Source organism: Suncus etruscus, chromosome 19, assembly GCF_024139225.1.
Source record: "Suncus etruscus isolate mSunEtr1 chromosome 19, mSunEtr1.pri.cur, whole genome shotgun sequence".
Taxonomy (NCBI): Eukaryota; Metazoa; Chordata; class Mammalia; order Eulipotyphla; family Soricidae; genus Suncus; species Suncus etruscus.
The window spans coordinates 39,025,491-39,052,439 of NC_064866.1; the positions used below are offsets into that span (position 1 = coordinate 39,025,491).

General features: G+C 43.3%; 1 protein-coding gene across 1 annotated transcript in view; it reads right to left on the bottom strand.

Annotated features, from left to right (window-relative positions):
• ASAP1 (ArfGAP with SH3 domain, ankyrin repeat and PH domain 1) overlaps window positions 1–26,377 on the bottom strand; it is a 310,217-nt gene extending 283,840 nt beyond the window's left edge. The window contains exon 1 of the mRNA XM_049765558.1: window positions 26,362–26,377. The gene's annotated coding sequence lies outside the window, so the exon portion shown is untranslated. The remainder of the gene's footprint in view (window positions 1–26,361) is intronic.
• Between the last annotated feature and the right edge of the window lie 572 nt (window positions 26,378–26,949).

A 26,949-nucleotide genomic window follows, 5' to 3' on the forward strand; every position in this document is an offset into this window, starting at 1 on the left:
ACTATTCTGTGTGTCTCTCCCTCTGATTTATTCCACTCAGCATAATAGATTTCATGTACATCGATGTATAGGAAAATTTCATGACTTCATCTCTACTGATGGCTGCATAATATTCCATTGTGTATATGTACCACAGTTTCTTTAGTCATTCATCTGTTGAAGGGCATCTTGGTTGTTTCCAGAGTCTAGCTATTGTAAATAGTGCTGCAATGAATATAGGTGTGAGGAAGAGATTTTTGTATTGGACTTTTGTGTTCCTAGGGTATGTCCCTAGGAGTGGTATAGCTAGATCAAATGGGAGCTCAATTTCCTTTTTTTTTTTTTTTTTGAGGAATCTCCATATTGTTTTCCATAAGAACTGGACTACACAGCAATCCCACCAGCAGTGAAGGAGAGTTCCTTTCTCCCCACATCCCAGCCAGCACTGATTGTTCTTGTTCTTTGTGATGTGTGCCAGTCTCTGTGGTGTGAGATGGTATCTCATAGTTGTTTTTTGTTTTTTTGTTTTTTTTTGGTTTGGGGGCCACACCCAGTGGTGCTCAGGGGTTACTCCTGGCTGTCTGCTCAGAAATAGCTCCTGGAAGGCACGGGGGAACATATGGGACACTGGGATTCAAACCAACCACCTTTGGTCCTGGATCGGCTGCTTGCAAGGTAAACGCCGCTGTACTATCTTTCCAGGCCCTCATAGTTGTTTTGATTTGCATCTCCCTGATGATTAGTGATGTGGAACACTTTTTCATGTGCCTTTTGGCCAGTTATATTTCTTCTTTGAGAAATTATCTGTTCCTTTCCTCTCCCCTTTCTTTTTCCTTTCTTCTCTCCTTTCTTCTAACCCTTTTTTGATAGGGTTAGATGTTTTCTTCTTAAGTTCTGTCACTAACTTGTATATCTTAGATATGAGCCCCTTATCTGATGGGTATTGTGTGAATAGCTTCTCCCATTCTGTGGGTGGCTTTTGTATCCTAGGCTTTATTTCCTTTGAGATGCAAAAACTTCTCAGCTTAATATAGTCCCATTTGTGACTTGTTTCGAGAGTGTTGTTTCTTCCTTGAAGATGCCTTTAATTTCAATGTCCTGGAGTGTTTTACCTACATGTTGTTGATATATATATATATATATATATATATATATATATATATATATATATATATATATCTACCTTATGGTTTAAAGGTCTTTAATCCATTTTTATTTGACCTTGGTGCATGGTGTTAGCTGGAGGTCTGAGTCCTTTTTTATGCAAGTGTCTGACCAGCTGTGCCAACACCACTTGTTGAAGAGGCTTTCCTTGCTCCATTTTGCATTTCTTGCCCCTTTATCAAAGATTAATTGTATATCTGGGGAGCATTCTCTGAATACTGTAGTCTATTCCATGATCTGAGGGTCTGTCTTTATTCCAATACCATGCTGTTTTAATGACTATTGCTTTGTAATACAATTTAAAGTTGGGAAAAGTAATACCTCACAAGCAACTTCTGAGTGCAGAGCCAGTTGCTGGCGCTCGGTGTGACCCACCCCCCCCCACCAAAAAAAACCCAAACCCAGTTAGATCAATTTTTATGAGCAGTCTTCAAAGTTGTTATCAATTAAAGTGTTATGCAAGAAGAAAAGTTCATACCTAACAGCTATTTGTGCCTTCAACATTCATTTCCTTAAAATTAGAGCCAGAAATCTATAGCACAAAGTCCCTGAGGTCCTAGACCCGCGATGGCGAACCTATGGCACAAGTGTCAGCGGTGGCACTCGAAGGCCTTGCAGCTGGCACGAAGAAAGATCCGCAATTAAGATAAGCGGCGCATGCCGCATAGTTTTTAGATAGTAAAATCTTGTTATTAAGGTTTAATTGACATGCTGGCACTTTTGAGGAAATTATTTGGTTTTGTGCCGCAGTTTGGACACTTGGGCTCAAAAAGGTTAGCCATCACTGTCCTAGATCATCCAATAACAAGAATTGAAGTTTTTGACTCAGGTATTAAAATCTGCCCCAAACATCATGAAGCCCAGCCCTGCCCTGCCTCAAAGTCTGCTTGTACGTGAAGGACTATCTGAAAGTCATCAGCAGTCTAGGCTTAGTACTTTGTCTTAAGGGATCCCTAAAATCATGATTTTATCACAGCCATCAGGTTGTTGCTTTTCAAGATTCTGATTTCTCCTACAGTATATTTCGATTTACATAACAATGAGTTGTATTATAACAGAATTTTTCTTTAATTGTGTCAAATGTAGGGCATCACTCTACTTAAAAAAGAAAAACTGCCCACTCACTGCTGAGGGTTTTTTTTTTTTTAGCATAAGCTATTTTGTCTAATATCTTTCTCAAATGTGAACATTCCGAATCACACTAGGGGCTCTCATTTAAAAAGAGGAAGAAGAAAGAAGGAGAAGAAGAAAGAAGGAGAAAGAGGAGGAGGAGGAGGAAGAAGAAGACTATAATTGTTAACAAACCTTTAAACAGACAGATCTAGCTTCTATTTTGTTTTCTATGTTCTAAATTGTTTTCGAAAACATGTTTTCATTGGCTTTGGAGACTGGGATTATTATACAAACTGATTTGTAAGATTGCTATGTTTAAGTGGACAGTAGGGAACAAACTGTACGCTGCATCTGATTAGTTTCAACATTTTTGTTTCTTGAAGAAACTGATTTTTCTCCTAATATTTGGTTTGGGGAATTAGCTTTCACTTACCCAAGTGATTTCAACATCCTCAACTCATCAGCAAAATTGAGGCAGACCTTTTAGGAATTAATTCTCTTTTGTCTGTTCTATATTAGTAGTGCCTTTGTTCAAATTCCATTCCCTGATACCACGAGCTTCTCCAAAGACCATCAATCACATGCTTCCTACCTTTCCAGCCAAGAGGTGGACCCAGGTAGGAAAAGCTGAGTATCTTCGACTCCCGAATAAAGCATTGGCAGGTAAGCATTTTAATTTCAGCAAGTCCAGTGAGGTAGCTGTATGGAATGCCATTATGGGGGAGATAAAAAGCCATGTACCACCTCCCTCTAGAAAATCTAACCTAAGAACTTTGTCAATCTTTAGCTATTCGTCACTGTCTTTGCTATATGAGAAGGAGCTTGCCAAAGAAGGATGCTATCCAAAAGATGGCAAGTGCTAAAGAAAAGGAGGAAAAGTGGGGATAGAAGGAAGGCAAACAGAATCCTAGCATTATCATTGGTAATACACCGTTTAGTTCACATGTGTAATGCCAATCAAATCCTTGGACTGCCCATGTATATAAGCAGTTCTATATTTGCTTTAGCCTAAGCTAGCTGTAGTTTACTTTGAATCACTAAAATGAAGAGTCTTGGCTCATCTTTTCCTGAGATCTAGTGCCATCTTCACAAATAATTGCCAGAGACAATCTATTCAATGCCTCAAAACCTCAGTTTCCTCACTTTAAAATGAGGGTAATTGGGCTGGGTAGATAACTTATACTTTGTATGCAGGAAGTCTGGATTAATCCCCAACATATATAATCCTTGAAGCACTGCCAGGATCAGGCCGGGAGCAGCATCCAACACTGTCAGGTATGGCCCCAAAAGCGGAAAACCTAAACATAATGGGTCCTGGGCTGGAGAGATAGCACAGAGGTAGGGCATTTGCCTTGCATGCACCAACCCAGGGCAGACAGTGGTTCAATTCCTGGCATCCCATATGGTCCCCCGAGTGACTTCTGAGCGCTGGGCCAGGAATAACCCCAGAGCACTGCCGAGTGTGACCACACACACACACACACACACACACACACACACACACACACACACACACACGTAATGAGTACCAGAAGATACACCTCAAAGATTGTTATAAAAAGTAAATTACATAAGGCTGAAGTTATACTTTAGTGCCTGTCACCTGGTCAATCTGGGTTTGATCCCCAGCACCACATATGGTCCCCTGAGCTTGCCAGAAATGATCCTTGTGTGCAGAGCCAAGAGTAAGCCTTGAATAGCTCTGGTTGTGCTCCCCCAACAACAAAAAGGTGAATTAGATAATGTTACATAATAAATTGAAGAAAATACTTTTGAATAATTTATCTGATAATGGTTGTGCATGCAAAATATATAGCCTTAACAATTCAACAAGAAAAAAATTACTAATTTATAAAATGGGCAACGGACTTGAATAGACATTTTCCCAATTGTCCAGCAAGGGTCTAACCATCTATTCAAGAATCTAAAAATGCTATTTCAAAAAAATATTTGCACTGCTTGTTTATTGCAGTGCTTCACCATCACCAAGATCTGCAAACAGGCTAAGTACCCAAGAACAGATGAGTGGATAAAGAAATTGTAGTATCTGTATACAATGGAATGCTACTCGATTTTGAAAAGAAATGAAACCCTGCCTTCACTGCTATGTGGATGGAATTGGAGGGAATCATGCTGAATAAACTCTCTCGTGTGATATATAAAGAGACAAAGTAAGAAAATTAAAATGGCCAATGGTAATAGCCTGAGAGAAGGCCCATAGAACTGAATTTGCCAAGGGAGTGGCATGTGGGAAATGGGTGAAAAGCTGGGGACATGGTTAGAAAGATACTGGCATTCTGGTGGTAGGTGTGATGTTATGGCACTGTATGCCTTGAAAACTACTGATAAAAAATATTGTAAACCAAGGTGCCTAGATAAAAATTAAAATCTAACACACAGTTAATATTAGAATTGATCAAATTAAAAATAGCATACCAGAGTCAGTTCTCTCTGACTCAACTTCTGTTTATATTGCACTTTCAGTTTCAGAGGTTCTGTTGAATTATCCTGAAGATGGTCACCAAGATCGATTTTATAGAGTTACAGAATCATTAAAAAGAATGTTGTTCGGGGCTGGAGAGATAGCATGGAGGTAAGGCATTTGCCTTTCATGCAGAAGGTCATCGGTTCGAATCCCAGCGTCCCATATGGTCCCCTGTGCCTGCCAGGAGCAATTTCTGAGCATGGAGCCAGGAATAACCCCTGAGCACTGCCGGGTGTGACCCAAAAACCAAAAAAAAAAAAAAAAAAAAAAAAAAAAAAAGAATGTTGTTCTTGTTGTTTAAGGGGGGGGGCTGTTTACAATTTGCAAAAGTATAGGCATTACGTTTTATAAGCCCTTAAGTTTCATCTCAGGAATTGCTTCAGAAATACCATGGAAGGACCCAACTAACTCCTACAAAGTGATGTTCTAAAGAAAGCAAATTTATTTGTACAGTCTTTACATAGTTTGGTTTAGAAGAGACAGGGCAGATTCTAAATTGGAAATAAAATGATAAAGCTCAAAAACTGCTTTAAAAGCAACATTATTCCCAATCTTTCCAGGATAATAATACATAATTCCAGAATTCTTTCCCTGGCTGTGAAGACAGTGGTTCTTCATAGCTGCAATAGAATCATAGATATGTATGTATTTGTTGACATACTCTAATAATTATTTATAACCCAACAGTTGGTAAGTAGTCTAAGTCAAGAATGGATTTTCTTCGGTCATCCTTAGTCTAATAAAAATTCTTCTTATTGAGGGGCATGATGGTTGCTCTTAAAGAGGATTCTTAAAAATTAGATCCACAATGATGTAAACAAGAAAGAAAAATAAAGGAAAAGGATTTTTTCACATTTTGCGGTTTTATTTTTTTCTTCTGTTGTTTTTTTTTTTTTTTTTTTTTTTTTTGGTTTTTGGGTCACACCCGGCGGCGCTCAGGGGTTACTTCTGGCTGTCTGCTCAGAAATAGCTCCTGGCAGGCACGGGAGACCATATGGGACACCGGATTCAAACCAACCACCTTTGGTCCTGGATCAGCTACTTGCAAGGCAAACGCTGCTGTGCTATCTCTCCGGGCCTCTTCTGTTGCTTAACATGACTGATTTCATAGACACTAGGCACAGTCAAAGCTGGCACTCCAAATATTCCTCTTTTCCTCTGAGTGGTGATGCAACAGGAGTCACACATTTGATTATGGCCAAAGGTTCACACAAGCAGAGCTTGGGACCACACTGTGGTGGTCAGACTTGTGCCCTTACATATACAAGGCAGGTGCTCTACCAATGAGTCACATCTCTGGGACTATCAAATATTCAGCTATGGGGAAGTTTTTGTTTTTGTTTGCTTCTGGGCAAATCACATGGTACCCAGGGCTCAGTGATGGGGGCTGCTTCCAGTGAACAGTAGAAGAATACGGGGTACAAGAACTTGGGGGCCTGAGCGATAGATAGCAAGGTGTTTGCCTTGCACGCTGCTGACCTGGGACAGGCCTACCTTCAATCCCCGGCATCCCACATGGTCTTTCAAGCCTGCCAAGAGCGATTTCTTTATTTTTTGTTTTTGTTTTTGATTTTTTGGGCCACACTTGGTGACGCTCAGGGTTTACTCCTGGCTATACGCTCAGAAATCATTCCTGGCTTGGGGAACCATATGGGATGCCAGGGGATCAAACCTCGGTCCTTCCTAGTCTAGCACCGTTAAGGTAGACGCCTTATTGCTCCACACCTCCCTCCGGCCCCCCAAGAGCAATTTCTGAGCACAGAGCCAGAAGTAACCCCTGTGCGCCATCAGGTGTGGCCCAAAAACAAACAAACAAACAAACAAACAAAAAGAATCAAACTCAGGCCTCCTGCATTCGCAGGTGGGCTCTGGCCTTTTGATTTGCCTCTTTGTACCCTTCCCCCATACACCAATAATCTTTATAAAGGTAAAATATTCTAGTTTTATTTTGCCTTATTTTTAGTGTGGCCATATAAATGTTTAAGTCAGAAGAGAGAGGATTCATATTAAAACTCACAAAGTCTTTTTTCCAGACATCACTTGATCTCCTCCCTCTCCCTCTCCCTCTCTCCCTCCGCTCTCTCTCCCCTTTCCCCTCCCCTCCCCCCTCTCATTTTGGGCCACAACCAGCAATGCCCCAGGCTAACTCCTGGTTCTGTGCTCAGGAATCAATCTTGGCAGTACTTAGAAGACCTATAAGGTGCCAGAAATTGAAACCACCTGGGCTGCATACAAGGCCAATGCCCTGGGGCCAGAGAGATACCCTGGAGGTAGGGCATTTGCCTTGCATGCAGAAGGAAGGTGGTTTGAATCCCAGCATCCCATATGGTACAAACTGCCCACCCCCTCGTGCTTGCCAGGAGAGATTCTGAGCACAGAGGCATTGCCACCAGGTGTGACCAAAAAAAAAAAAAAAAAAAAGCAAATGTCCTACCCACTATTCTACTTATCTCTCTAGCCCCAAATCTCATGGATTTTAATCTCTTACTTCACATTTAACTCCAGCTAAAGTTTTTACACTTGAAAGATCATCTAGGCCTCCAAAAGCAGAAATGAGAAACTGTGCTGAAGATAGTAAAAAGGGCTAAAAAGAAGGAAGCAAAATACACACAAAAAATTAAACACATAACCCCATGATAAGAAATTTTAATACAATTATCTCCTACGTAGGGCCAACCATTCTGCTCCACAGAAGCCAATCTCCACAATAAGGTGTACCTAAACTGATGAACCTGAGATGGAGTGATAGAATTGTGGGTAGGATGCTTGCTTTGCATATGGCCAATCAGGTTTCAATCCCTGGCACCCCACACGATTCCCTGAGCAGTGCCTGAGCAATTCCTGAGTGAGCAATTCCTGAGCAATCCCTGAGCATCACTGAGTGTAACCAAAAATCAAAAATCAAAACATTAAAATTAAATAGATAAATAAATAAATGATGACCCTTGTGCTGGAAAAACCCAATTGGTGGGGCCGGAGCGATAGCACAGCAATAGGGTGTTTGCCTTGCACGCGGCTAACCCAGGATGGACTTGGGTTCGATCTCAAGCATCCCATATGGTCTCCCAAGCCAGGAGAGATTTCTGCGCGCATAGCCAGGAGTAACCCCTGAGCATCACCGAGTGTGGCCCAAAATCCAAAAAAAAAAAAAAAAAAAGAAAAAAAAAAAAGAAAGAAACCTAATTGGGATGAAGCACATGTAGGAAAACCGGATTTGATTCCTGGCAATACTTGGTCACCAGAGCACAACCAGGAGTGACCCTTGAGCATAACCTGTAAGGAGTCCTTGTACCCCTAAAACAAAACAAAAATTCAAGACCAAGAGTTTGCAATATTATCTATTCCTTTGTTTTGTTTCTCAACATACCACAGATGAAAGAGATTGTTGGTATTTGTCCTTCTGCCTCTGACTTATTTCACTTAACATAAATAATATCTCAGTTTTACCAATGCTACAGCAAACTGCAAGGCTTCACCTTTTCTTATGGCTGCATAGTATTTCATAATGCACATAGACCACGACTTTTATATCCATTCATTTGTCACTGAGCAGCTCAATGGAGAGCATTCAGCACTTCAGTGGTGATGAGATTAAGAAAAAGCTAGAGCCATAATTGTCTAATCTAGGCATCACGGTAGAGGTAGAAGCATTTTTTTCCCAAAGTGTCTGTTCATTTCTTCTCCCCATTTTTTTTAAATTCCTTTTCAGTAGACTTTTTTTTTTTATGGTTTTTTTGGGTCACACCCGGCAGTGCTCAGGGGTTATTTCTGGCTCCAGGCTCAGAAATTGCTCCTGGCAGGCACGGGGGACCATATGGGGATTCAAACCGATGACCTTCTGCATGAAAGGCAAACACCTTACCTCCATGCTATCTCTCCGGCCCCTAGTAGACTTTTTTTTTAATATATTTTATTTAAACACCTTGAAGCATTTTTAACTAGACCAACAAAAAGTAAGATAAAATTCAAAACAGTTGGTACTCAAGAGAAACAGCGATGGCCAAGAACAAAGAATTTTTTTTTTTTTTTTTTGGTTTTTTGGGCCACACCCGGTAACGCTCAGGGGTTACTCCTGGCTATGCGCTCAGAAGTCGCTCCTGGCTTGGGGGACCATATGGGACGCCGGGGGATCGAACCGCGGTCCGTCTCCTAGGCTAGCGCAGGTAAGGCAGGCACCTTACCTCCAGCGCCACCGCCCGGCCCCAAGAACAAAGAATTTAAGCATGAAAAGACTAGGGATCAAATTCCAGCACTACCATTTACAGGCTATCTGACATGACATATGTAGTTCAGAGTACTTCCTGCATCTCTAAAATGAGGCCAAGGACAGTAAGGAAGAGTTGGCTGTCAATCTTTATTTTTCTTTGCAGGGAAGATTTGGGGTGATTTGAACTACTCCTGGCTGTGTGCACAGGGAGTTTCTAGCTCAATGCTCAGGAGTTATTCCTGTTGGTGCCCAAGAGATCACAGTCTGTACTTGCCACACTTCAGACAAGCACCTTCACCCCAGAACTATTTCTGACTTGAGGCTGAGGCTGTTATTCTTAAACAAATATACATGGATGTTCTATGTATCATAAATGTTCATTCAACTCCAAGAACTGAAAAAAGTAAAAAAAAAATCTTCATTGTTGCCCACAGAAATGTTATTATAATTATTACTTTCTCTGATATAGTAATTAAAATTACAAATGAATAGGAACAAGCTATTCTACTTCTAGGGATATATGCAACAGAAATGCAGACATGTGTTCACCAAAAGACATTTAGCAATGTTCACAGAAGCATATATAACAGGATTTCATATTGTGTAAAAAGCTTAGGAAGAAATCCTGAGTTTAAGTAATGATTCTGTAAGATCCTGTGGCATATAGTTATACTTCCATTTGGTTTTTATTCCAGTCTATGTTAAAGTTCTCCTTTTCTGCATTTTATCATAGATTTCTATTGGTCTGTGTGTTTTACAATAAAATTTGCCTTATTTTCTGAGGAAAAGATAGAACACACACACAACACACATCACACAGAGAATGTGGCCAAGACTCTGCTTTACATGATTTTTTTTATTTTGGGGTCACATCCTGTGGCATTCAGGAATCATATGTTCAGGGAATATGTGTTCAGGGAAACATATGGAGTACTGGAAATCAAATTCAGGCTGGGTAAGAGTTTTACCTGACGTACCATCCCTCTGCCTTCCTACTTTACAAGTTTGAATCCTAGAAACATATCTATTCTTGTGGGGGTTTTTTTTGTGGGGTTTTTTTTGTGTGGTTTTTTTTTGGGGGAGTCATACCCGGCAGTGCTCAGGGGTTACTCCTGGCTCCATGCTCAGAAATTGCTCCTGGCAGGCACGGGGGACCATATGGGACGCCGGGATTCGAACTGATGACCTTCTGCATGAAAGGCAAACGCCTTACCTCCATGCTATCTCTCCGGCCCCAACATAACTATTCTTATAGCCAGAAAATGACCCCACATTCAGGAGCTCTATCCCTTGAACATTCAGATCTCTGAAGGGTTGATTCCAATGCTTGTATATTCATGAGAGGCAGACTGGTGTCAACCAATCTTAACGGAGTAAACAGTAAAAAAGCAGGTAGGGACTTAATGTTTTCATCAAGAAGATAGCAAGCAAGAGACTTGGCACTTCCAAATATTTCACATTTCGTCTTCAACATAATTCTGTAGAATGTGTGTATCATTATACGGAGCTTAACAAATGTGCCCGCCACCAAGGGGCACACCTGAATCCAGTTGCGACTCTAGGATGACTTTTCTTTTAACCTACCCACAGCTAGATGACTGCCTCACAGACTGCCTCACTATAGATCTGGCATGGATTTGAACTGAGAAGCAGTTTTTGTTTCAGTGCTGACAATTCGCATCTTACCATTTACTGGCTGGAGCCTGCCAAGTTTTGGAAATAACATTCTCACCTACTACATTCTCATCTGTACATCCCCCCAAAAGCTCCAAAAAGCATTTTTCTAGAATTATGCTTCTGGTTGATGATAGCTACATTATTTCAGCAGAACTGCCTTTTAAGATGCTTATAAACCTATTGATTTTCATAAATTACAGCTTTTTACCTACTCAGAAAACTGACTTCATTATCACCTGCTTCCTGCTGGAAGAACAGCACAGACCAATTAAAGTCAAGCTGACCCAAATTTGAACCTTTTATCATGGGCTCATGCCCACCATGATAGATGCCCACGGGTCAGTCCTGGAAAATGGCTAGAGCCACCTGCAGCTTGGCTTTTTTTTTTTATGCAAAGGATAACAGAGTCACAATAATTTATTTATCCCTGAGGATACTAGTTTGTCAGTCCCAGAGCCTCTACAGTAAGACATCTGGGCAGGCCTCGAGACATGGTAGAGGAATTTCCAGGATAACAATCTCTTGAGGCCCTTCTTCAAAGATCTGTCCTTAAAAAGCTTTGTGATCTTAATCTCTAAGAACTCCTAATGAGCTGCTCCACTCTCCACCCCCAACCCCCCCACTCCATGTGTGCACCTTTCCCAGTTTGCTAACTGCTCACTTTTGCTGGTCTCCACTACAAGCCTTCCTTGATAGACACGTGGGGATTGGTAGATGGAATGACCAAAGGCCAATATCAGTGATGGGCTAATGATTACTGATGTATGCTTAAATGCCTAGATCTTATGGGCCTTGGGTCATAATTTCAACTCATCCTGGTTAAAATTCTATTGACTCCTATAGGAAAGCCCACAGACCAAGAGACCATGGAGAACTGGCTGGGAAAGAGGCCCCAGAGGTTTCTATCCTTTGAGGACAGGAGTGGGAGTGAAACGTAGAGAGAAGGGAAAGATAGAAAGGAAGAGAGACAGAGAAAGAGGGAAGGTGAAATAAAGGAAATGAGGGGGGGCGGGATGGTGGCGCTAGAGGTAAGGTGTCTGCCTTGCAAGCGCTAGTGTAGGACAGACCGCGGTTCGATCCCCCGGTATCCTATATGGTCCCCTCAAGCCAGGAGCGATTTCTGAGTGCATAGCCAGGAGTAACCCCTGAGTGTCAAACAGGTGTGGCCCAAAAACAAAAACAAACAAACAAAAAAAGGAAATGAGGAAGGAAAAGAAAAGAAAACTAAAATATTTCCTTTCTCTAGTTTCACTGCAGAGGATTTTGAAAGGTGTTAGTGGAAAGAGGGAGCAGTGGAATCCACCAGCAAAGAAGGAAAGGTCATTACCTACTCCCTCACTCAAAGTTTGCAACTCCATTCTTTCTTGCACAGTGCTGGTAATGATGTTAAGTGATCCTATTTCACAGATAGCAAAATGAGATCCAGAGATGTATCTGGCTCAAACGCTATATATCAAGTGAATTGTAGGATCCCAAAGCCAGTACGGCAACTTCAGCTGCATGCAGCATAACCCTACAAATTTCTGCTTCATCGGGTATCTTTAAATGGGGGGATTATCTGTTACCCTCACCTCTTCAAAGACAGAAACACACATTCACACATCACACACATTGGACATTTGAAAAACAAGTAGTGTTAGAATAAGCAGTGTTGGAATTAGTTTTCACTTTCCATACCCACCTTTTCCCAACACGTATGCATGAACACACACACACACATACACACACACACACACACACACACACACACACACACACACTTACTTTTCTTTTGTAGTGCTGGGGATGGAACCCAGAGTCTCACATGGGTAAGACAAGAACTTGACCATCAAACTATATCCCTGCATTCTTGGCCATTCTTTTGAGGCCTTTCATCCAAAAGATGTGGCCTGTCAAGGGCAATTCTAATGCATCTAACATGAATGAATAAATTCAGTGTTCTCTGCCTGGGTGTTCTTCAGATAATTTTAATTTGCGGGCATCCCAACTATAAGGCATGGAAGCCTGGCCACAAGGTGGGTGGACCCCGCCCTGCATGGCAGCATCTCCATGGGCCACATAGCCCAGTGTCAGTGGACTCCCGCACTGGAATACTTCTCCCTCCCTTATCTCAGGAATTCAGGCAAAGGCTGACAGATCAGGCCCAATTATCTAAGTAATTGTGCTAAGCGCTGCCAGTGAGTTAAGCGGGACATTTACTTGCTTCTTGAATTTAAAAAGTCTTGTTTCCACTTTCACATCCAACTTTAAATGGGGGCAGACAGTGTATAAAGGTTCCTAAGAGCCACTGAAAAGAATCAGATGACAGAGTTGGAAGGACTTTGCCATTCTCTTCCCTATCACAAAACACACACACACACACACACACACACAAAAAAAAAAAAAAACTTACACATACGGGGCCCAAGAGATAGCATGGAGGTAAGGCGTTTGCCCTGAATACAGAAGGACGGTGGTTCAAATCCCGGCATCCCATATGGTCCCCCAAGCCTGCCAGGAGTGATTTCTGAGTGTAGAGCCAGGAGTAACCCCTGAGCGCTGCCGGGTGAGACCCAAAAAACAAAGAACAAAAACAAATAAAATAAATAAATTAAAAAAAATACACCTTCAGAAATAATATGGACAAGCAGACTCACAAATAACATAGATGAAGCACATTAAGAAATATGAGACCAGCTGGTACATACAAGTAATGAAGCAAAGACACACATCACACTCAGAAATGATATAAACAGGCAAACACACAATAATATGGACTGGCAAACACACGAAGAGAAATAACTGATGGACTGACACATGCATATTCAAAAACAGAATGAGCATACAGAAACACAGATGACTAGAATCCTGAACAAGAGGTTTTCATGGAAAATCTTTCATTACAGTTCAAATACCATGTTCAACTTAGTCCTTACGTTATTCAGCATATGCAGAGCACCTGGGTAAAGAAGAGCAGGCTGAGACCATGATGGGCTTCCAGTCAATCCAGGAGTAAGCAGGTAAGGTGACCCCCAAGCCCATTCAATGCCCTCTCTACCCTGGGATGGGGACTGCCATGCAATGACTACCTCTCAGGGTCCTTAGTCCTCTGGCTTTTGGTTGGTACAATGGGATGTCTGGAAGATTTCAGGGTAGAGCATGCCAAGAGCTCATACTTCTCAGTTGCTGTCTGAGGGCCCCTACCCTACTAACAGTCTTCCTGGCTGCCACTTTCCAGAGGCATCCTCCCTCCCTCATTCCTTCAGGCTTTCACAGGAGCCTGGAGTGTCCCCGCCATCCCTTGCCGTTTCCCTACCCCTCGCCCACACTTCTCAAATGAGTCCTTTATTAAACTCTGCTCAAATTATCCTATTTTGAGTGTGCCATCTGCTTCCTGCTGGGACCAGAACTCATCCAGGGAGGCAGAGTAAACAGACAATTGCAGTAGAATGCAGAACAATAAGGAAATGTGGTTTCCGCCGAAATACAAGAGATCTGGGGTCTGCTTGCTAGTGTTATACGTCCTAGATCCACCCTTACTCTCTCTGTAACAGAGCCTCTGTTTTCATCGCTGAGTAGTGGGTTTAATACTAATGCCGACTTCACAAGGCAGTCACGAAGAGTAAATGGGGTTATCCCCAGTAGCTTGGTCTATGACTTCAATACAGCAGATGGTAGCAGAGATTCTTACTGTAAACTGAGTAAATGGCCACTATAATTCTGCCGAAAGGCTAAAGTCCTATGAGAAAGAACTTAGGGAGCAGGAAAGAAGCAATGGCAATGAGGGAATCCAGTATGGCTGCCAGAGACAAAGTGATGCTGAGTGCCTTCTGGGGGCAGTAAAGAAGGCTGTCAAAGGTATTCTGGGTAAAACGGCAGGTTCTGAAATGGCTTTGAGGCCTGTTTCAGATGTGGGACAATGCAAACTTCTCAGTGCCAAGAGAATAAAGGATGCATGCTGAGTAGGATAAGAGCAGGGACCAGAGTAGAAAGCCGGAGTCATACAGGCAGCCTTAGTATTATGTCAAAGAACTCGTTTTTCTGCCTTCAAAACAAGAATGGAAGCTGGCAGTGGACACAAACATTTTGATGCTGCTGCTGGCCATGTTGACCCGACTTGGCACAACACAATCACACAGTAAGTGCTTTGCATGCTTGCTCAATCAATGTATATGGCACCAGCAGTTCTAGAGAGAAAGGAACAGCTATCTCCCTCCTTCCAATATGCAACCAACACAAAAAACTATAATCCAGGGAACACCCATAGGCAGACCGTCCACAGGCTTGCTCATCTTAGCTCTATCACATTATTGTACCATAAGGTGAAGTAACAAATACACATTTGATCTTTGTCCTTGCTCTTAACACCCTTGGAATCTCCTGAAAAATAACGTTTTCCTTTTGTGTGCCAATAAAATGACTCACTGGTGGAGGGAATAAGTCCTTTCAGAATGGTCATCTGAAAGATCTCCAGGGAAGGTGGAGAGAGGGAGAGGGAGCGGGAAAGGGAAAGAGAGAGAACTCACCAACTGATGGTCCATGATGCGCTCTGTAATAAAACTTCCATAAAATACCCTAAATTTGACGATGAGCAATTTCTCTGCTAGGAGGCACATCTGCCCAGTTCCATTTGGTGGAAGGCAGAAGACAGAAAAAACTTCAGAAGCTGTACTCAGCAGCCCCTGGATTTTCCCCTTTCCGAACAACTGGTGGGCAAAGTGCTTTCCTGGATTTGGTGCACTGTTCTATGCAATGTACAGACCTGATGCCCTGACAGTAGTAGAAACCTCCAAATTGAAAGTGATCCATCAGGGGTAGTCCATGGCATTTGGGACTGAAATGGAGAGTCCCTCACTCAAGAAACCTGCACCAGATCACACGGCGAGCCATGTTACTGGTGAATTGTTGGAGGCCTTGCCAGAGAATTAGAAAAGCGCCAGGGTCAAAAGTGCTGGCACCTGGGAATGTTGCACCAGTGAAGGGGGGGGTGTTACTCTGTTTATAACTGAAACCCAACTACAAACATGCTTGTAATCATGGTGCTTAAATAAAGATTTACATCAAAAAAAGAAAATCTTTGGTAATCCCACCCCCCCCCCAAAAATGTGCTGACACCATCACCAACTGAGTTCACAGTCTGCACTGGACCCTGTCCCCTCCAACAGCTGGGCAGCCCTCCTGGCTCAGTGCCAGGGTAACACAGGAGAATAGAACTCATCTGAGCAACTCTGTCCTCCATGACTCAGTGGCTGCTGAGTCCACTGAGCCTATCTGGGTGTGGCTGCTAGAGGTACAGGTGACCAAACACCACACCCCACGCCTGGCTAAGACTCACCTTGCTCTTGTCCCCTGGCTCAGGGGTTCAGAGACTGAAGGTTGTCCAGGAAATCCATCCTTCTTCCAGCCTTCACTTCCCCCATGCTTGTAGCCAGAGACGTGCAGGACAGATGATGCCTCGTCTACTCTTTAGCTCCTACATGCTACGTACCCTGCATGCTCGGTCCCTCCACCACCAGAGTCTGAGCCAATGATGGCCTAACTCTATATAGGTAAAGGAATGGAGACAAAAGGGGTGTGTGTGAATGGTGCAACTTGGGAGTACATCAGAACGCAGGCAAATGAGCTCCATGTTCTGGGGAATGGGAGCCACCAGAACTGGCAATTCTCTAACACAGCCCAGAGCTATTGCCTCCAGTTATCTCCTAGCTTTTGTCTGTACCTGGCTGAAAGCTGCTCTGGGGCAGTTCTGGTCTGATCTGAATGTAGTCTGTGCCAGCAGGAAGAGTTGGAGCCAGCCCAGAAACTCAGAAGATGAGGAGTCAGGAGGGGATAAGGGAATCCCAAAGGAACACACACTGAGAAAGATCCCATCGCCACACTCAGTCACAATAAGCAGGTACTGGAGTTGTCAGGCGATGCCTCACCTGAGCAGGTAAAAACAGTGGTGACAGGTGCTTCCAGACCAAGCTGTCCAAGAGAACCCTAGCATAGCATAAACCACCAGAGTAGTTTAGACTTTCAGTCACTGCAATACCAAGATATAAAGAATTGGTCAGAGACACAGTACAGGGTTCGGGCACTTCCCTTTCTATCTAATCTAGCACATCTGGTCTCCCAAGCACCAACAGGAGTGACCCAGAGTACAGAGACAGGATTGAACCCTGAGTGTGGTTCAAAACAACAACAAAAAATGAAACAGATGAGATTCATTTTAGCAATATGCTGGTATTTAACCCAATATACCTCAAATCTTATCACTTCAATGGATAGAAAAAAATGTTATAATAGAGTTGGTATCCTATAAATGATGGTGCTTATAGTCTTTAAACACTAGTATGTGTTTACCCTTAGGATATCTCCATTCAGACAGATATAAGGCAAATAATATAAGGCAAATAACCCTTATTGGGTTAATGCTCTACAGGAGATATGCAGGTCCAGCTACCCAGACTTAGACCAAGGAGCATGTTTTTTTCTTATCATCTTTCATGATTCACTCCACAGGCTACCTCCTCCCAGCTCTGCCCTCAATCTCTGCTTTGTGGTACCAGGGATTGATACGAAGACCTCATATATGCAAACCACACAATCTACCTTTAAGTTATATCCTCATTTATTCTCTAAAATTACATACCTTTACAAGTTATAGTTGTAAAATAAAGAAAAATAATTATCTTGCTCATTAATACTGCTGGTTTTAAGTTTGTTTTGTTTCCTAGTGTTTTTTCGTGTTTGGCTACACCCAGCAGTACTCAGAGGCTATTCCCAGGCTCAATGCTTATGAGTTGCACCCAGTTGTACCATGATATACCAGGTCTCCTGCACTTAAGTCATGCACTCCAGCCCAGCCCTTTAAGCTATTTAAACAGTGATATTCTGTGGCAGAAATTAAAGAAGATCTGCGTGCATTTTTGTCCAACAAAGGCAATAAGCAACTAACTGAATGGATAGAGGAAGAAGAGAGAAAGGACCCAGTGACTTCTGACACAGGCACTGAGATACAATCTCTTTCATATTTCCAACATATAGGCCATCCACTCAAAGAAAGGGCAAAATGGCTGGAGGAGACAATAGGTGGCCAGGGTGAACTTCTCAGAAGGCTGGAGATAAAGTAAAAGTGGGTAAGGGGTAAAGCATCCCTGGAAGAAGAAAGAGCATATGCAAAGATACAGGGGCATTAAGCTTGTTGGAGTGGCCAACACATCCGTTGCCACCCCTCCACCCATATTCCTCTCTCCCTGACTAGGACTCAATGTTCTACCTGGAAATATCATCTTGCCCTCAGTCTCATCCCCATTCTTCTCTTGCCAAACCCTCTCAGGCTGCCCACTCCTACAAGATCTCTCCATCCTTTCCAAGATCACCCAAGCTTCAGCCTTCAGCCACAAATATCGACATCTATCAAGCTTGGAACCCTCTCAACTGCCATGCTTCAGGGAAGGAGAATCTATGGATAAAGAAGCCAGAAGCAGTCTGTGAGTCCCAATCAGGAAGAAATAACCTCCCTAACAAAGAAGGCATCAGAGAGGCAGACAGAGCATGCCAGAGTAGAGAGATCAATTCCACACTGCGCACTTTCACAAACAGTCTATAATCCTCCCTGAAGAAGGAAATCCAGGCTCCCAGGGGCTAGACCAAGGTCACCCACCCAGCAGGAAGGCTCAGACAGTTTCTGGTAGTTAACATATAAAGTGCTATAACAGACAGAAGAAGAATCCTGACCACCACAAAGGAGCGTTTTCCACCCAGGAGGACCATTTTTCTTCTAGGACACAGAGAAGGTGACACAGGCGCCTGAACTGTCACTGGAAGAAGTCCCAGGAAAGCAAATCCAGTCTCTAACTCCTTTATGTTGCTGGCGAGAGTGAGTACTTGGTACATGTATACAAGTGCACATGAACTGCATACATGTGCCCCATGGTCATTCAATAGTTTGTCCCCAAGTAGGCTAAGGTGAGTCCAAGAAAACAGGAGGTACCAACAATATGGAACCGCAGGAGAGATGAATAACCTCAAGTGACTAGCAGGAAAGATCTTCTTCTTCATCTGAGCCCTGCCTCTGAGAACGGGTTGAAGAGTGATCCCTAAGCATTGCCACAGTTCCCAATAAAAAAATAATAAAACAAACCCTTTTTTTTTTTTTTTTTTTTGGGGGGTTTGGGCCACACCCGTTTGATGCTCAGGGGTTACTCCTGGCTATGTGCTCAGAAATCGCCCCTGGCTTGGGGGGACCATATGGGACGCCGGGGGATCGAACCGCGGTCCTTCCTTGGCTAGCGCTTGCAAGGCAGACACCTTACCTCCAGCGCCACCTACCCGGCCCCAAAAACAAACCCTTTTAATTAAAAATAAACACATTAAAGTCATTGACATCACTGAGCCATTTAGGACCTGGTCAACAAGTGTTTCTCTTGTTTTAAGTGTCATCTTCCCTCTCCTGCTACTCAGGAAACCCACTGCTGGAAGCAGGGAGAAAAATTGAGGACATGGATAGCAGGAAGGCATGGGCTTCAGAAAAGGGGCACCTGCTACAATTTAATGAAGATCTTGGGCAAGCCATCTTCTCACATGCATGCCAACAATGGCTGCCAATTGCCTGCTCATTTATTCATTCATCAGATACTGATGCACGCCTCCAATGTATTGGGCACTGTCAGGCTATGGACTGTGGTGAGCAATAAACTGTTGCTAAGAGCATGCATGTCATGCATAAACACACAGCTGGGGGAGTGGCACAAAGTTCTATAGATTTGCATAGTGAAGGAGCTAGCTAGATTGGGAGAAGGAAGTCAGGCAAGGGTTCCTTGGGAAGTGCCCCTTGAGCTGAGGTTTGGATGCGTAAAAGTTGAGGAAAGAGTAGAGGAAGGGAACACTGAGCATGCTCCTGCCGTAGGGTAACATCAGGGTGTGGAGCAAACAGAGTTCTTAAAGAAGCCACAGAACTCAAGTCAGACTAGAATTTAGCCAAGAAGAGAAGTCCAGGTCTGCAGGAGAGGCATGTAAGAATTTATGCTTTCCCCATGGGTAAGGTGGGGAGAACCCAGTCACAGCACTTGCCCTGAAGCCCTTCATTGTTTCTCCACATGCTCCAGCATGTAGAGTCTTCTGACACTTGAATCCACTCCTGGGCCACTAACTGGTAAACAGTACACAAGGACTGCCAAAACACAAGGGCCCAGGACCAACCTTTCAGACACAGCTGAAGGTAGAAGTCCTAATTCTGTCACTGATCCTTGGGATGAACGGAACAGAGAAGCAAGCAGGAAACGACGGGGCAGAATTGGCCACACACAAAAAGCTTATACAATTCAGCAGCAATCCAAGTAATGCTGATCAGTAAACTTATGCCTGTAATTTATGTCAAAAAAGCCGGAGAGAGAATATAGTGGGCCTTGCACACGGTCAACTGTGTTGAATCCCCAGCACCCCTTAGGATGCCCCAGCCCCACCAGGAGTCGGCCCTGAGAGCTGAACCAGGAGTCAGCTTGGAGCTGAGAGTAGTATAGCTGAATGTAGCCAAAAATAAAACAAAACGAAAAGGCCAAAGCAGAGCAGAGATGCATGGACATATTCAAAGGAAGTGGCTGGCTCTGCTTTCAATTACTTGGTGAGTGGAAGGAGTGCTAGGTTTTTGCCTCCTTTTCTACTGCGGATTACACGTTAGGTTCCCACTGGGAAAGTTCCCCTGGGACGAAGCTCTTGGACATTTAGTTCCTGGGATGGCAAGGACCCATCCAGTCTAAAACTTCCTTCACTACAATAACTGGAACCTGCTCCGTGGGAACCAAGCGTGGATAGGGATTGTTAAACTGCTTCCAAAAAGATGCTTTGGAAGCCATGCATGAGCAGCTGAATATAAAGCCAGCATGGGGAACACACATCCTTGAGAGTGTGGTCAGCAAGAGATACAGAGAAAAAAGAGAGAGGAAAATGTTGAACCCAGGTCATGGTTTTGGGGGTTCGCTTTTTTTTTTAAACAATGAATCTTCTCTCCTGTGAGCAAGTGCATTCCTTTATGGCTCAGGCTGATCTGAGCTGGGTTTCTCTCTATCAAAACTAAACCTATAAGGGCCCATGTACAGTACACATTCCCTGATGAATGAATACTAGAGCTCAGAGATCCTGCCTGCCCACCCCCACCCCGTTACCCTGTCCTGAATGGAGTGAAGGAGGAGCAGTCTCAGCACAGGTCTGCTCACTAAACACAGTATCAGGACCTGCTGGTGAAAATTCACCGTTCCTCCCTCTCTCTTGCCAAAGTCATGCTATTGGCAACTCCTGACGCTGTGTCACAGGCTGGAGAAGCTTGATATGCAGACTCTCCTCAGCCATGGTCTATGGCTCCTGCACTAACAGTCAATTACCTCAGGGTTGATGAAAAGGTGGCAGTGAAGAGCCTGGCGGGCCCAAGGCAGTCAGCAGTCAGTTGTGTTAATGACCTGTCTGCAGTCTCTCAGTAAACCTCTATTTTCACCTTTTCAGCTCAGCTCGGAAGAGTTTCTCCTCTCTTCAGCTTGGCAAGCACGTTTTCACTTCGGAAGTCATGGAGGTGTTACCAAGGTTGTCGCTTTGTCATGGTGTATGAGCAACAAAGCCCCGTGGGAGCAGGGAACCTGCTGTCAGGAGCTCATGGATGAAGGTAGCCCACCCAGCCTGTTCCTATCTCTTTCCTTTTTTTATTTTTACAAGAGCAATAGATAGGTCTCTCCTCCAATCTTAGAAAACACATTAGCTCATATTTTCCATGTTAAACCCAAAATCACATCAAGTTTAATAGGAATTGGGTGTGCATTATCTTTATTAAGTCCTAACAGTCTGGGTGACCCAATAAAGAGAAATCTATCATTCTAAAAACAGAGACAAAGGTCCATAAAAAAGCATGAAGTCCCATAGAACTTTTAAGCACTTGTGTATACATATCAAGATATTCAAGTGACAGAATTCTACCAGGAGTAGGCCTAAAAGAGGCCTTATTGTGGGTAGAGGACTTGGACCACTCCCAGAAGTGCTCAATTTTTTTTACTCTAAGCTCTGTGCTCAGGGATCACTCCTAACTCTGCTCAGAGGACCATACACAGTGCCAGAGACAGAACAGGGTCAGATGCCTGCCTTCATCACTGAACTAACTCTCCAGATCTAGAATTGATTCTAAAGTAGTTCTAAAAAAAATAGGGACCACCCTTAGGGGTGCTGGGAGCTTGGGGTCACTCTCAGTGATACTTGGTCTAGCAGTATGGGCCTGTTGCTTTGGGATGGGCGGGGGAGCACACTAGGTCCACACATTGCAATGCTTGTGAGTCATGCAGTACCAAAGGTCAAAGTTCGAGCCTTGCACACGCTTGACATTCACTCTACCATATAGCTATTGCCCCAGACCTAGAACAGACATTGTATGTTAATATTTGACTTACGAGTGGCATCTACTCTGGGTTCAACAACAATACAAATTTACAGAGCATCTATTGTGTGCCAAGTTCTATGCCAGGCAGTAGGAGGATAGCATCAGCTGTTTAACTACCATGACTAGCCTAAGGTCTGGTGGGTAGGGGAAACACATAAAAATGAGTTAACAGGGCCCGGAGAGATAGCACAACGGCATTTACCTTGCAAGCAGCCGATCCAGAACCAAAGGTGGTTGGTTCGAATCCCGGTGTCCCATATGGTCCCCGGTGCCTGCCAGGAGCTATTTCTGAGCAGACATCCAGGAGTAACCCCTGAGCACCGCCGGGTGTGGCCCAAAAAACAAAAAAAAAAAAAACAAAAAAAAAACAAAAAAAAAAAAACAAAAACAAAAACAAAAAAAGAGTTAACAATTCCAGGTCTAGGAAGGAAACACACAAAAAGCAGCTGTGGATCATGGGATGTGAATGGAGACTTGCACATTGGAGTGAGTGGCCCTTATTACAAAATGATTGGTATCATTCTAAATGCTGAGGTGATAAGGAAGACAGCCATGGGAGAGCAGAGACTCAAGTGACACAGCTGCAAACCAAGGGACACCAGGGATTGCTAAAAACAGCAGAAGTAGGGGATACGAAAGAAGCAATGAGTAGAGCAAGGCTGAGCAGGGCAAGGCTATACCTTGAGTTTAAACTTCTAACATCCGCAATGGAGAGACAGTGTTTTTCTATTGCTTGAATTCATTAAGTTTGTGGTACTTTGCAGCTCTAGCTGGCTAACAGAATATGATCTCATCTTTCAGCTCATTAAAACATAAACTGTCTTCTGCTCACCCTTGTAACGGGAGTGCTCCCTGCTACAGAGTAGGTGCTCAGCAACTTTGTTGACTCAGGAAAGGGGAAAATTCGCAAAGTCTAAACTCAGTAGGAGGAAGAACTGTCTTTGATCTCTACTACAAGACTAGCATAAATTAGGGGGCTAGGGTGATAGCACAGCAGTTAAGGCTTCTGCCTTGCATGGGGCCAACCTGGGACAGACCCAGGTTCAATTCCCAGCATCCATATGGTTCCCTGAGCCTGCTAGCAGTGATTTCTGAGTAACCCAAGTGCTGCTGCCAGGTGTGGCCCAAAAACAAATAAACAAACAAAAAAGACTAGCATAAATTAGATATTCAATAAATGTTTATAGAATGATGACCTCCGCCTCTTTCTGGTGCAAGAAATCAACAAGTTCAGGTCTCATATATGCAAGGTCAATGCCCTACTACTGAGCCATATTCTTGGTAAATAGAGGCCATACACAGACATTCTGGGACAGGGCCATGAGGAAAGTCACAGGTAATGTGGGCCTGGTGGTGTGGGAGGCCATGAGGTGAGAAGTGGGGGATACTCAGAGGGTCAGCTAGTGCTAAGGACTGAATTCAGGACCTCTTGAAGAGTTCTGAGGATGCCAGAACTTGTGTTTGATCAGTGGAAATTATTTCCAAGGTCGAAGAATAGACTTCTTAGTAAAGAATTATCTCAGGAAGGCTTTGCAATGAGTCTTTTGATTGTTAGTTGGGTTTATGGTGCTGGAATCAAATAAACCCAGAGCTTCATTCATTCGTGACATGGACTCTACCTCCAAGCACATTGTCAGCCCTGTGCAATTAGTCTGTCCATCAATTTCCCCAAGATTGAGCAAAGGGTGTAGCACATGAGAGAAAAGAACAATTGAAGGGAAGGCAACAGGACCAGGATGACAGTTTTCTGTCATCTGACCAGGATGTCACTGCCCAGGATGACAGAATAGTCTCAGTCAAGGAAAAAAATTCTTCCCTGCTTGTATCTCACTAAAGATAGCCACCATAAAAACCAGTTTCATTCTGAGCATCCCCAAATCTATTGAACAGGATTTCCCAGTAGAAACTGAAAAAGTACTTTCTACAAAGCTCTTCATTCTTTCTTTCTTTTTATTTTTTGTTTGTTTATTTTTACTTTTTGGGCCACGCCCTGTGACACTCAGGGGTTACTCCTGGTTCTGCACTCAGAAATTACTCCTGGTTCGGGGGAACCATATGGGACACCAGGGATCTAACCAAGGTCTGTCCTGGATTGGCCTCGTGCAAGGCAAACGCCCTACCGTTAGCAGTGCTATCACTCCGGCCCCTACAAGGCTTTTTTTTTTTTTTTTTCACTTTTACATTCAGAGATCCGAAGGCTTTCCAACCCTTTCAACAATGTTAGAAATGCAGCTCAGAGTTCCAAGGTCAGTGCTTGTGTGTACAGTTTATGGGACACATTCCCCATCCATGTGTGACATTCATTCCTGACCTAACCCGAGGCCAAAAAGGGACATCAGCGGGGCTCAAGGAAATTCAATTTGGGCTGACAGCCGACAGCATGACAGTGACTGGACAATTAAATTGTCTTGACCTTTGCAAAAGAGAGCTGTTGTGGGTCTAAAGTTTAGGTAAGTTTGTTTCTACATATGGAAAAATTTATTTTTACTGTGGCTCAGATTTCCATTCTGCTTCCAGTTGCTGTCCTGCTAGCAAGTTTCTGCATTGAATAAAAGGACAAATATTGTTCTTTATTCCCCTGGACCTCAGTCTTTCCAGAGATACCAAGTGCACTGTATGGGGTGTGGGTGGCGAGAATGGTCTTATGCATTCATAGTCATGCATTTTATTCATGAAACAAAGTAAGAGGTATCTGCCCTTAGCTCTTTTTTTTTTTCTCCCTCAGGTCTTGATTAATGGAAGACCATCTCTTCCTGGCACCCCAGAATCATTTAGCAGGTACCTGGTCCCTGCCAAAACATGAAAAAGAAGTACAATCCCTTCTCTGTGCCAGATGGCAAGGATATAAGGAAATGCCTAGTAATCATAGATATGACCATCATGTGGCCAGTTCACCCCGGATGTCAGAACTTTTCTCCTGATATAGTGGCTTGAGATGGATACCTGTGTCATTTCACATGTCCTAGCAATCCTCTGGCCCCAGGGACTCTCACAGTGGGCCTACCCATATGGCTGCCAATCGGTGAAGAATATATGAGGATGGTGCATATTCACTGTGTCTTGAGCACCCTAAGTTCTTGGAACCTTGTTAAAGAATGAAACAACAAACAAAGATTAAAAAAAGATATGGGGTTTATGAGAAAGCAAAGAGAACATGAGCTCTGGAACTTGGCAAATGTAAATTTCAATCCTAGTCTAATTGGATTTTTTTTCCTAAAGTTTTTTCTAAAGCTTTTTTTTCTCTAGTTTTATTTTTATTTTATTCACATTGTTAAGGATTGAACCCAGGGCTTCATATATGAAAAGCAAGTACTCTTCCATTGAGTTACCACCCCTGCCTCTTTGTCTATTTCGGTTTTCTATAAACACATAAAATTATTTCTGTCATAAGTGTACCAGTCAAGGAATTTGTACCCTCGCATAATCAGAAAACAAAACATTTGCAGAAGCTCAGAGACTCACATTATACTCCTGACTGTCTTGGTGACTGTCCCCAACCCAGCCAAAGATAAACTACTATCTTGCCAGTTGCATGAAATCTGATAAGTTACTGACTTCCCTTACTCTTATTTTCATTTTGGAAAAACGATACCTACCATTTACAGACTAGGAGCCTAAGGAATAGTGCATGGCCAACCCTAATTCAATCACTGCCATCCCATGTGGTCCTCCGAGCACCACCAAGAGTACAGCGCTAGGAGTAAGGCTTGAATATAGCCAGATGTAGCACAAAAAGGAACACACGAAAAACCATCCATGGGGGACGAAGAGCTAGCATGGATGAAGGGCGTTTGCCTTGTATGCAAAAGGACGGTGGTTCAAATCCCGGCATCCCATATGGTGCCCCTGAGCCTGCCAGTGTTGATTTCTGAGCGTAGAGCCAGGAGTAACCCCTGAGCATTGCCGGGTGTGACTCCCCCCACCAAAAAAAAAAAATCCATGGATTATATGCGGAATGCCCAGCAAACAATGCTGGTACAGTGGGAATAGGAGGAAGAGTAATAACACTATCAGTAATAATAGAAGTGAGAAGTAGTACTCATGGTAAGTAGTAGTAATAATATATACAAGAGGATTTCTAATAACAGAAGCAAGCATTCATGAGCATAGAAGTAGTAATAGCAGCAATAGTTATGGTAAGGAATAGAAATAGTGGATATAGGAGAATTTGTGACAGAAGTAGTTGCCGTATAGACCCTGCAGCCGTGGGATCAGAAATAGAAATAGCAGAAATAGTGCATTCAAGAGAATTTGTAACAGTCACGGCAGCAGTAGGGGGAACAGAAGTAGTAATAGCCATGATGGTAAGAAGAGTCATGACTACTAGTAATAACAGTGGAAGCTATGACCACTCACCGATTCCATAGTGAATCTCTCGACGAAAAACTGGAGAGCCTGGAGGCTGAAGATCTCATGTCTCAGCCGTCACATCAGAAAATTACCTGGATAAGGGGAGGGGAGCAGGAAAAAAGGTGACAAGAGTCATCCAGTAGGCCTTAAGCAGAAAACAATGTCTCTGGCCAACATGTGCTTTCACAGGGAGGCCGGCGCCCTGGTTAAGAATGTTCTTACACTGTTCAGGAATGTGAAGAAAAACAGCTAAGAAACCATGACACTTCTACTCTGCAGTGGGGCTGAGAGCTCTGTGGAAGGTTCAGGAATCCCTGCATTCTAGTTTGGAGAACAATTTACAAGTCTTTAACTTCCCTTAGACCCAGACTCCTAAACATGAAATGAAATGTGCCAACAGGTGAGCCAGCCAGAGAGATACTTGCAGCCACATGAGCCCACAGGAAAGCAAGGTAGTCTCTCCCAAAAGGGAGACAACCCTGGGAAATACGCAGCTCTGGATGAATGTATAAACTTCAGTATAGTCCCTGTGAACCTGAGAAAAGATTTTAATTAATTCATGCATACCCAAAGCTTAATTAAACTTCTCAGTGC